This window comes from Gorilla gorilla, chromosome 23 (assembly GCF_029281585.2).
Source record: "Gorilla gorilla gorilla isolate KB3781 chromosome 23, NHGRI_mGorGor1-v2.1_pri, whole genome shotgun sequence".
NCBI classification, from domain to species: Eukaryota; Metazoa; Chordata; class Mammalia; order Primates; family Hominidae; genus Gorilla; species Gorilla gorilla.
The window spans coordinates 32,910,632-32,922,953 of record NC_086018.1 but is presented as its reverse complement, the minus strand read 5'-3'; the positions used below and the strand labels follow the sequence as shown (position 1 = coordinate 32,922,953).

The 12,322-nt window shown below is 43.6% G+C and overlaps 1 long non-coding RNA gene across 2 annotated transcripts in view; it reads left to right on the top strand.

Moving 5' to 3' along the window:
* LOC109024552 (uncharacterized) overlaps positions 1–12,322 on the top strand; it is a 241,082-nt gene that overhangs the window by 82,913 nt on the left and 145,847 nt on the right. The gene's annotated exons all lie outside the window — the stretch shown is intronic.

Here is a 12,322-nt window from a genome sequence, read left to right as displayed (position 1 = left end):
AAGATAAGATGTGGAGAGGCCAAGAAAGAAAATGTGGTGTGCTCAGGGTAGTATTAGCCACAAGCAAATCTTCAGGGTGGGTAGGAGGAGCTACAGGAGTCCTATAAGCCCTCCCCATTCCCTTGCTAAGCAGTTACACCACAGTTGAATAATTCTGATGAAGAAGGCAGGCTTTATCTTTCTCAGGAAGCTTGGAAACACTCAAAACCCATCTTGCATTAAGGGCCTCTGAGGCTTATCCTATTCAAATTAGAAAAATGCATGGGGTCTCCAGCCTGTGAAATCCCAAAGGTGCCTGACTTCTGCTTCCCGGCTCCTCTCCTCGCCTCTCTAATGTGAACTACAATCATCAAACAGTGCTTGGCATTTATCTATCCAGAGAGTTTTCTTCTGTTCCCCCTCCCTCTTTTCAAGGAGCTCAAAGCTATTATTAGAGCTGATGGCAGTAATCAGAAGGTTGTAGTTTGCTTTTTATTTTTATTTGAATCATAAAATTATGCCTGTACCAAAGTTAAGGACAATTGGAAATAATGCCAAACAATTTGTGAATTAGGGAGAATTTCAGTTTAAATCTCCTTGTGATGTCAGTTGAGGATAATGAAGGGCTAATCAGCAATGGATCCCTCTGTGTTTTACAATCCAGGGTTATGCAGTTTTTGCTAGCATCCACCACAAATGTAATTGCTGTGTATTTCCTTGTGTGACTCCGTTTAAAGTCTTTTCTACCTACTAGATTCCAAGTGTGCTGAAGACAGAACCTCTCCCTCTTGTTTACTGCTGTTTTCTAATGTCTGACATGGGGAGCTTGGCCAATAAATTTTTTTTTAATATGAATAAATGAATGAAGCCAAATAAAATCCACAGCTGGCGATGCCGGTGGAGTTCCTGCTCCCATTAATTCTCTCTCTCTCCTGGATTTCTGTGCTTGGTGTTGGACATGATTAATAAAGTATTCCAGGAAGAAAGGTGCTTAGATGGGTTTGGAAATTGGCATGCTGGGGTCTTGGCAGCACAGGCTCTACAAGCAGGGGGAGCAAGCTGGGCCCAGGTACAATAGTAGCTGGGGAAATTGGCCCAGCCTCAGAGGCTGGCTCCAGAAAGGACAGCTGGGAAGTTCAGGCATAGGGTCTGCATCCATCTCAGACCCAATTTTGGCAGTAGGGCTTGTTGAAGTAGCCAAACAGATGGGCGGCAATGAGCAATGGGGATGACAGGCAGAGGCTGACCTTGTGAGAACCACGGGGGCTTTGGTGGAAATTAGTGGTGAGTATTCTATTACAGCGGGACAGGCAGGTCTGGTACTAGAGAGGAGGAGACCCACGAACACTGGAAATGACATGAGGCCCCTATAAAGGGTCTGAGGTGAGCCCCAGATTTTGAGAGGCATTGGGATATGATGCAGGTCACCCAGACAAACTCGAGTATGTACCCAGGTAGAGCACACCGACTACTAGAAGGGCTGTGGCTTGGGAACCACAAGACTCTCACCTGCCTCATGATTCTAGGATCCAGTTTGTCACAGCAACCTGGTGGTCTTGACTGGGCCTCAGGATCCCAAGTTTGCATATAACCTAAATCTAAATTATAGAATCATAGAGAGGGAAGGCATTAGAACTATGTGACTGTCTTCTTTGGGAACGGCTAAGGCCTGACCCCGAATATGAGGGCCCTACTTTTATTGAACTACAGAGAGCTAGTTCCCATTCATGAGGCTAGGGTGAGCTTCAGAGGAGCTGTGATGTGGAGAAGGGGTACTAGGACCTCGTCCAAGAATGATGGGTATGAATTAAAGATATCACAGCTTGGGGTGGGCCCAGAAGACCCTAACACACGCTGGAGGGAACTTCAGAATCTTATTAGGACGATAGTGTTGAATATCACATCTTAAGGGCTGATGCAAGGTTGGAAATTGGAGAATGAATAATGAGAACCAACCTTTCAAAGATAAAAAGCTGCCTGGCTATGAAAAATTGAAGAACAAGTGGTCCATAGCTGAGTCCTTGTACAATCACATAATACGTTTGCTGCTGCCTGCGACCAAGTGGGTGGAGGCTGAGGAGGGGTGGGAGGGCAAGAGCGCCTTGCTCAGCTGGATAATGGAGAAGGAGTACTCCAGTAGGAAACGATACTCTTACTTTAGAGATATTCTAGTCCCAGCTGCAAATGAGAGCCATCCCCCTTGTCTACTGCACACAGGCAAAGCTTTTACTTGTTAACTTCTATGGACACAGGTGTCTGCTACCAGCCAGGGGGCACCAGATTTTACCTGGTACTTGGGAAGAACTAATGAGAATGACCCCTGCTTGCTTTCTCCCACTTTTTCTGTCCCCAAGTAGCATCTAATAGCCCCCCTGAGGCCTTTCCTGGCTAATCTAGTTCTCATTTGGTAATCTCTACTCTTACTACCTGGACTGCTAACCTTTTATATAACACATGCAACCTAGAGGCTGTTCTCACAGGTGCTGACTTCTGTAAGTGATCTGTGTACATGACGGAAACCAATTTCTCCAAGTCCCAGCACATTCTAGCCCCACCCTATGCCCTAAGCTTGTCTCCTCTCACCCTTTCATCAAGCCTTGCCTTGAGCCCATCTCAGAAGCCACTTCAGGTGCTCTCAGCCTCACCTGTCTACCTGTCTTCAGGGCTTTTTGTTCTGGCCCCAGTTGCCCCTGTGGTGATCAACTGTACATGGCAGAGCCTGCTTCATGGCTATGTGGTCAGTGCAGTTGGACAGGGCCCTGGCTTTGAAGGGCTACACACTTGCTTGAATGCTCTGCCATAGCCGTTTTGAAATTTGTAATCATTTTGAACAAGGGGCCCTGCATTTTCACTTTGCACTGGGCTGTGGCTATTTACACTATATGGATTTTGACCAGCTGCATGCTGGTTCAACCTGACCGTGCCTCTCCTATGTCCAGGGCTGCAAGCCTCTTGCTTCAAGCCCTAGAGTTTCCCTGTTGAAGCTGAAGTGTCAGGCACCTTGAGACTTGGAGGTGTTGTTTTTCTCTACCCACTTCACCCCAGGGTGAACTCTTAACCCATGGGTTGTAGGAGTCAAGGGGTAAATTCTTCTTTCCTACTCCTCTCCCACCTCCTGGTAAAGCATCCCAAGATGCATTTGTAGAGGATGGGCCTGCAAGATGGAGGAACTGGTTGTTCCCGATGGTGGCTAGTTCGGTAGCTAGCACACCCCATGTGGTTCCTCCTTCCCCAACTCATTCCCTTTCATAGTCTCTCCTGCTTTGGGGATACACTCTCTGGTAGAGAAGGCGTGCTCATCAGTTGATAACTACATGATTTTTACTGATGTTTGTTAGAGCGAGTCACTGTTGACAAGTCTCAGGGAGACAGGTCCTGTCCATCTTCTCCATAAACAGCCTTTCCCAGCACCATGTAGGTACATTATTACCATAGGCAGCAGTGTGTGCTGGTTAGGAGCCTGGGTCCCCATCCATGATACTCTGCTGGGGTTCAAGTCCTGTCTCTGCTTAGTAGTCACAACTGTATGACTTGGCACTTTAATTTCAGATTCCTCTATAGACTAGAGATGATAACAGTTCCCACGTCAAAGAGTTGTCAACATTAAATAATTCTCATTAAAAATTAGCACAGCGTTTGGCATTTGGGAGGTTTTCATGTGCAGGTTAGCCATTATTATTATTCCCATGTGCTAGGTAAGACCTGTCTTTCAAGGCTGAGACACAAGTCCTAGGCCCCGAGACTGCTGAATCCACAGGTTTTCTGTCTAAAGAAAGGAAATGAGTGAGGTGTAATAAAACATGGGCTTTGGGGATGGACACATGTGACCTCAAAAGCCAGGTCTACCACAAACTGGCACATTGTCTACATTCTCTGTGCCCCGTCTCCTTATGTGGAGAATGGGGAGGATTATGTGTCAGGAGTGTTTTTGGCCAAAAATTCTCCCTGCCAGTCACAAAATTTATTATTTTCAGAGGATACTCAGTAAACGGTTTGGAATGTCAAGAGACAGACATTTATTATAAAGTGTTTTATTTAAAAAAACTCTTTGTTTTTCATCCAAGATCCTATTAAGTAAAAATCTAATATTATCAGCCCTCTGCTGGTGAAGTCTTCTTCATCTCAACAGATCTGGGGGCCTCTCCCCACCTTAGGTGGGTGGTGAGAGTGGGGACTAGGATAGGCAGGGCTAAGAAAGTTGGGGGAGGACCAAAGCTTCTCTGATTTTTAGCAGCCCCACCTCTTCCTTTGTACCCAAAATGATTGACAGTACAGATTGCCAGTTACACCTTGGCTTTATCATTTGGGTGCTCTCAGAGGGAAGGCTTCCTTTATTCTGATTTTTTTTTCCTCCAAATTGCTTGCTATAACTTATATAAATTATCTTCTTGGAACAAAATGGCTTAAGTGCTCTTAGAATTTACTCGCCTATTCTATATGTTCAGAAGTAAAAGATGGATCATCATATGCAAATAGCCAAGAAGCTTTCTAGCAGAATGTCAGGATTATTCAGAATTTTGGCACAAAAATCTACTTACTAGTTGAGATTAGCAGTAATAATAGGAAAAAGAACAAAAAATAATAAAAGCAGGAACTACTCTTTATTAAGCATGTACCTTCATTTTTAAAATTTATTAGGTATGTTGGTCATTACCATTCTTAACAAATAAGAAAACAAACTCGGAAAGGTTAAGTAATTTTCCAGAGAGAGCACAGTATTTAATGGCAAATAGCCAAGCTGGAACTCATATTTGGGTTTTATCTGACAGTTCTCATAACTTTCCATCTTATCTATTATACCATTTTGCCTCTCTCGGTTGTCATGGGGATTCAGGAGATGTGGTATATAGCGTCTGACATGTATTAGAATGATGCTAAATATTAGCTCCCTTCCTCCTTTCTTTCCAAGGTCATTATCATTCAGTCCTACCTTTCCTCCTTTGATACAGACCTTAACTGTCCCAGTTGAAACATCATATTCTGGGCCCAGTGTTATGAAATGAATCATTTATTTTCCATTACTGTCTTTCCAGAGGGTCTCAAGTTCTGTCTTCTTTCTCTGGCTCACTTTCCCCATGACTGCCAAACTTGCAGTGATAGCCCCATCGTCTTTTGATTGCTGGAGGCTAATGGTCTTGGCCCCTCTGTCATTTCTGCTCTGCTGGGCATCAAGGGGAAAGTGACTTCCTTCTCCAGACTTCTGGGCCAGCAAACACACATCTCACGGTGGAGTATTAGGCAGCTTCCAGGGTATCTTGTACACTGTGGTTTTGTGTCCGCCAGCAGTAGTGTTCACGGCTGACCTACATCCATTGTCCTGATATATGCAGTGACCAGAGTGTAAAGTACAATCTCAGAAATTCCAGAAAGAGGAGAGAGGAAGAGTGCTAATGAAAATTACTGTGATGATAATGATAACATTTCTTGAATGCCTGCTATGTGCTATACCACTAGTATTAGTAGTATTAGTTCTACTAACACTGTAGAACTAAATATTTTATTTACATGAGTTGTCTCATCAAATTAATATAACACTATTCAATGGGTGCTTTTATTTCTATTGTGGTCACTCTCAGCACTGAGAACAGTGCCAGACAAGAAACTCAATCCTTAGTTGTTAAATCGTGAATGAGTCTCCCCTTTCATTGAAGCCAGAGGGGTTAGGTAACTTACTTAAGGTCATACAGCGAGTGTAGATTTTAATGCAGGGAATCTGAATCCAGAGCGTGTTCTCTGCACCATTATGAACTACTGCCTCCTGTTAATGAGAGGCTAAATGAGAGGTAGGAGGTCTTAGGAGAAGGAGCCCTAAACTTCTAGTCAAGAGCTGAATTCAAGTCCCAGTTTGGCCACTTACTAGTTTTGAGCAAATTTCTTAACTCTCAAAGACAGACACTGTTTGTTGGCCAATACCCTACTGCCTAGCTGCCTCCACTACAGAGGGTTGAATTGTGCTCCCCTCCCCTTCAGATTCATATGCTGATGTTCCTCAGGGATGTGAGTTTATTTGGAGAGAGTCTTTACAGAGGTAATCAAGTTAAGATCATGTTATTAGCATGAAGCCCATTCCAATATGACTCCTGTCCTTGTGAAAAGGGGAAGGTTGGACACAGAGACATGCAGAAAGAGAAGATGAAGTGAAAAGAAACAGAGAGATGATGACCATCTACAAGCCAAGGAGCAAGACCTGTAGCAGAGGTTTCCTTCGCAGCTCTCAGATCGAAGCAACTCTACTGATATCTTGATCTTGGACTTCCCAGGCTCTAGAGCTGTGCGACAACAAATGTCTGTTGTGTAAGCAACCATGTCGGTGATATTTTGTTGTCTATGGCAGCCCTAGCAAACTAACACAGGCAGGTAAAAGAACCATGGCGGATTGCCTTGCAACTAGGGCCAAAGCTGTGATAGTGTGAGCTGATAAAATATGAGCAAAGAGGATGCTGGGAGGGGTTCTGGGGAAGTCTTGCTTCCTGGGAAGGGAGGCTGTTGTCACTAGTTCATTCATTCCCTGCATCGTGCCTTGACCATGGATGTGATGTCTGGATCATTTTATGATTAAAAGGAAAGTGCAAGAGAATCAGAGACACCAGCCCTGCCGCCATTGCCTGGCCCATCCCTGACTAATTCTAGATAAAAATAAACTCCTCTTTTCTTAAACCACATGGGCCAGGCCAGCTGTTACTTGCAGCTGAACAAATTCCTGGTACACTCTCAGAATGAGCTTCCTCTTCTACAGAGTGAGGATGATCAGATTCATGGGGCTGTAGAGCAGATGAAATGAGAATCTACAGAAACTGGTGCTGTGAATGGTAAAACACCATGTAACTGTGAGTTATCATCACAATAAACAAAAACCTCCCCAAAGCTATCATCTCCATTTAGAGCTTGCTCCCAAGCCCTGACTCATAAAGTCCTGTGTTGGTTCTTCCACCAAGGAGCCAGATGGGCTGAAAGACATTTTGTTTCCAGTCGTTTAGCATGATTATTAAGTAAAGCTGGAAAGAGGCCTAGAGATCATTTAGTTCAAATGCCTTATTTTATGGATGAGGAAATTGGGGCCCAGAGAGGCTGAGTGACTTGTCCAAGGTCACAGAGCAAGTCTTTGATAGAGTCAGACCTTGAGTCTAGATGTCTTTGGATTTCAGAGCATGGCTACTCCCTACATAAATTAGGCGGACTCTGAGATTCATGTGAGAGTTTGTATTTAAGGGTTGATTGGCTAAAATGATTTTTGGACTTAGGGCCCAGGCAAAACCCTCCCATTTCCCCTCTTGTCAAAGCAGATGTGATCTCTTCATTTCCAGATCTCTGATCTGACCTATTCTGAGCACATACATAGTCCCAGCACCAGTGGGGTTTATTTTCTTGTCTTGCTTTCCCTGCCACCATTAATAACACCAGTTACCACTGTTGACCACTTATCATGTGCTGGGCACTTTATAAACATTATCTTAAATACAACTGGAGTTAATGCAATGATGTAGGTACTACTGTCCCCATTTATATATACTGAGAGGAGTTGAGATCAAGCTACTTTCTTTGGATCACCCTATTAGCAAGTGGATGATGGCACCTTTCTCCTGGCCATGTGATAAAAGACTTTTCAGTTCAGTTTGATTTAGGTCAATAAGTTTTCAATTCTGGCTGCCTTGCTGTGTGCTGGGGATAAAGTAGTGAACAAGACAGTGCCCATGCTCTCAAGGAGCTAAGAGTGAGAGGAGATGCATTAATCAAGAGGCTATGGTGCAAGGATTGTGGGTACATGCTCTGCACCCAGACAGGCTGGGCTTGAGTCCTGGCTGTGCCACTTTTTGGCTGTGTGACTTTGGGTACTTTATCTCTGTGCACTTTGGTTTTTTCACCTGTAAAAGAGGGATAATAATAATACCTCTGTATTAGTTCATTCTTATGCTGCTAATAAAGCCATACCCAAGGCTGGGTAATTTATAAAGGAAAGTGGTTTAATGGACTCACAATTCTACATGGCTGGGGAGGCCTCACAATCATGACAGAAGGCAAAGAAGAAGCAAAAGCATGTCTTACATGATGGCAGGCAAAGAGAATGAGAGTCAAGCGAAAGGGGGAAAACCCTTATAAAACCATCAGATCTCATGAGATTTATTCACTACCATGAGAACAGTATGGGGGAACCACCCTTATGATTCAATTATTTCCCACAGAGGCCCTCACACAACACGTGGGAATTATGGGAGCTACAATTCAAGATGAGATTTGGGTGGGGACTCAGCCAAATTATATCAACCTCCTTCATAGATTATTGTGAGGATTAAAGGAGTTGATACATGCGAACTGCTGAGGACTCAATACATTTTAGCTAGTATTATTTTTAGTGTATTCACTCTGCACCTATGTATTCTTCTATACAGTCTCTCTTGCCTCTAAGCATTCATTGCTGGGCCTGTTGGTTTCAGAGCTGGTTTGGTTACCTTGAATGGGTGATGATCTCTACACTCTATTCAACTGGTCTTTATTGGACAACTCTAGGAAGTAAAGCCAACGGAAGTTGTCACCTACTTTTGGTAGAGTACAAGGGGGCTGGTCTTAAAACTCATTGGTCTGTGCTCCTCCGGTGTTGGAGGTGGTGGGATTTGGGTGTGTCTTGGTCCTTCTTTCTACTCATCTCTTCAGCAGGAAAATGAAGGTACTCTGCCCAGTGAATTTATAAGGGCTCCTCTGGCTTGAAGGTCTGATTGTTTGATGTTGTCATTCTGAGATAAGATACACAAAAGACCATCAGAAAAAATATAAGGCAAATATATAGTGCTCATATGCATGGTATCAACAACAACAACAATAAAATCCACACAAAAGAGAGTGTGGAGGGTTAGGGATCAGTGTGGGCTGGCATTTTCAGGAAGCCTCATAATTTCTCTGATAAACTAAGAGGGTAGACTAGATCATCTCTAAGTTTCATTATGCTAGCAAAGTTTCTAGAAGCCCGTGATTTTATGAACTCGACCTTATTGCAGTATTAAAAGGCAAGCTGGATGTGGGTTGTTGAAGAGAAGTTGAGGATAGCAAGAGGACAAGAGGGTAGAGAGCAGTCCTGGTCATAGCCTTCTCTAAGCATGTGAAGGAGCAGGCACCACACTTGGTGTGATAAAAAGGCCATGACCTTTTATCATGGTCATGGCAGGACCATGACTTTCAGGATCTCCAGCTTAGGCCAGAGGAAGGCAGGACCTGACTTTCAGGATCTCTGGCTTAGGCTCTGGGGAGGCTGTGATGAATCTGGAACTTTGATGGGAGGGAAGGCCTGGGAGGGAAGGTAAGTAAGAATTTGTGAGCCTCTGTGGGTGAAAAAACCCCATAAACTCAAAGTGTGTTTGTCTATTCTGTTACTCAACACCACAATCAATACAGACAAAAGACTTCTGTGTCCGAATGTGAAGGGTTTCTCCCCACCAACAAATAAGCAATCAATTCTGCAGCAGACACCAGCTGGGTGTCCTCTAAGGACACCCTGTATCTAAGGGTTGATTGGTTAAAATGCTTTTTGGATTTAGGGCCCAGGCAAAACCATCCCATATGCCCTCTTGTCAGAGCAGATGCGATCTCTTCATTTTCAGATCTCTTATCTGATCTCTTCTGTCTACCTGGAAGCAGCGTCAGATCCCGCAGGGTGAGGGCTCAGTCCCACAGGACTTCTCCCCTACCCTCCTCCTGCTTCAGACACCAGTCACAAGTCCAGGCCTCCAAACTTCTGACCAACAAGCTTCAAGTTGGGGTTCCCACGACTCCCTCTTTGGGTTCGATTAATTTGCTGGAGTTGCTCGCAGAACTCAGGGAAACAATTATGTACTTGTTTATTATAAAGGATATTACAAAGGATACAGATAGTAGATGCATAGGGTGAGGTATGGGGGAAGGGTGCAGAGCTTGCATGCCCACTCTGGCGGGCCACCCTCCAGGAACCTCCATGTGTTCAGCTATCCAAAACCTTCCTGAACTTGTCCTCTTGGGCCCTTTATGGAGACTACTTTGCACAGGCACGATTGAAGCACGGACAACCACGTAAAAATATGATTGGGCCTCTCTGCAGCATTCTCCCCTCCAGGGTATGAGGCAGGATCCTCCGTGGAGCGAGGGTCTCAATCAGAAAGGCAGGGGAAGATTGGAGTCTTGCTTTGAGCTGGTGAAAGGTGGGCAGGGGAAGATTGGAGTCTTGCTTTGAGCTGGTGAAAGGTGGGCAGGGGAAGGTCAGAGAGAGAGACAGATTCTGTTTTCTGAGGCCTGCTGCTGAGGCCTAAAGCTCCCCAACATCATAACAAAAATCTGTGAGTTATGAGCCAGGAACTGTGGGCAAAAACCAACATATACATATAGCATAATATCGCAGCCTCATTTCTAAATTGGAGCCTCTGTCTTCCAGTGGAGCCAGACCGATGTGGGTTTCAAAGCCTCTTCTTCCAAATTATATCTAGATAGTGGGGGAAATGATTGCAAATCTCTGAGCCTTAATTTCCTATGGAGAAAATGGGGATTAGGCACACCCCATGGTGCTATTGTGAGAATTCAATAAAATATGTTGACCACAGAGTAGAGATTTAATAAATAACTGTCTTTGTGACTCATAAAGGCAATTTTGGATGTCATCAGATTTTTTCTGAAGGGTGGGTCACTTGCTTGGTAAGAGTTATTTATTGGGGAAAATGAATGTCTTTACTTACTGACTAATATTAGTTGGATTATTTCCCCTCTCTGTGTCTCAGTTTCTTATTCTGTAAAATGGAGAACAACATTTATATTATAGGATAATTAAAATCCAGTATATCAGTACATATAAGGAGCTTATAACAGTGCCTGGCATACAGCAAGTGTTCATTATATGGTGACTCATTATTATTCTATTATTATCATCATCATCATCATCTTATTACTATTATTCTTTTTTTTACTTGTCAGCAGAAGAATACAATGAAGTTCCCCAAAACAGTCTCAGATATTAAAAATTCCAGATGTTAGAAGAAACTTTGTCGACTTAGCTTAGACAAGAAATATTTAATAACCTGGGAAGATAGATGGGATGAAAATGTGCAGATTGCTCCTTGTGCAAATTGCTGTAGCTTGGAGCCCTGATGAAGGAAAGGCTCTTGCCTCTAAGAGTTAAATTTGTAAGACTTCTCCTTCCCCTACTTCCCTAAAACCACTCAGCTTAATCTTAGGACACCTGCTACATACTGTCAACTCAGGATGTGGCAGGGCTGCCATTTCACCTGTTGCCATGATCTGAGTCTTGTGAATATTTCTAGGGACTCACACTGAGATCCTCAGTCACAGAAAGACCAACGAGAACCTTAGGGACAGGTAATGTGGTGAAGAGCAGGGGTCGAGGAAATGTGGCCCATCAGCTTGTTCTGTTGTACTGCTCATTGATTTAAGACGGAGGAAGCTTTCTTTATAGAGATCCTCATGTCAGCATCTCTTGAAAGATACGATCTAGCAACAATCAGTTGGAGTTGAAGGCATGGTCTCACAGTTCCACACGCCCTACCTCTCCTTATTGCCTTTCGTCTTGGCCCACTTCACCCTTGCATGTTACCTGCCTGTACTGCAGGCATTTATATTCTGTCTCTATCTCCCACCACTCCCACAAGAACACCCTGGGCTGAGTCATCCTCCCTGAATGTGGCATACTCCCTGACCCCATTACTGAGGGGCTTGGCCTTGTGATTTGCTTTGGGCAATGGGAAGTTAGTAGATGATGTAAGAAAAGGCTTGAAATGTGTTTTGGCGGTAGAGCTGTCTTGGGGCTTCTCTTGCCCTGAGAAGAGTATCTTGGCCATCATGGCCCAGCTAATTCACAGGTAGGTGCCTGGGAATCCATAATGGAGGTTTTACATTGCTGAGATTGATGGATGTTTATTATGCAGCAGTAGCTGATTAATACACTGGGTTCTAATACAAGATCTGCCTGTAACTCTCTGTGTGAATTTTTTCAAGCCATTTTATTTTTCTGGGCATCAGTTCTACATCCTCTGGTCTTCAAAATGGGTAGAATTAGACACAATTTTCTCAAAGTACCCATTGATTTGTAATAATCTATTTTTAAAATAAGGACTGAAGTTCTAAGGAATGGATACTGTGAATTTTTCCTCTCCCTACATTCCTTTTGAATTCTATTGTTTGGATGTTGCCTTTAATGTAAATATATTTAATTTGATAATTTATTCCACATGCAAGAAGTTAAGAGGAAAGAGGGGAAGAAAGAACTAACATATATTAAGCACCAGCTTTGGATTAGATGTTTTACAAGTGACATGTACTTTAATCCTCAGCACAATCCTATGGTAGGTTTGATTATTCTTCTTTTATAGATAAG